Below are 329 nucleotides of genomic sequence, written 5' to 3' on the forward strand. Positions count from 1 at the left end.
CCAATCTGCGGCGGTTTTCGCGGCGGTTTTTTTTGCGGCGGTTTCCGCGGCGGATTTTGCGGCGGTTTTGCGCCGTCCGCGCCGTCCGCGCCGCCCGCGCCGCCCGTGCCACCCGCGCATTTTGCAGCGTGATTTTTTAGTCACAGCTGCAAACGTATGCATTCGACAATTAGATGCGCAAGAAAAAGAATGTGACACATGATATTCTTATTACTAATGAGCACGTACACTGTGTTCCCGCGACAAGTTTTTGCATGTTATACATCACTCGCTGCGCTCCGCAAAAAGACCAGATAACATTTTAAGATTATTTGTGGTATATGATGAAA

The sequence above is a fragment of the Odontomachus brunneus genome, unplaced genomic scaffold (assembly GCF_010583005.1).
Source record: "Odontomachus brunneus isolate Ranch 3 - 2012 unplaced genomic scaffold, Obru_v1 Obru_scaffold_378, whole genome shotgun sequence".
Classification (NCBI taxonomy): Eukaryota; Metazoa; Arthropoda; class Insecta; order Hymenoptera; family Formicidae; genus Odontomachus; species Odontomachus brunneus.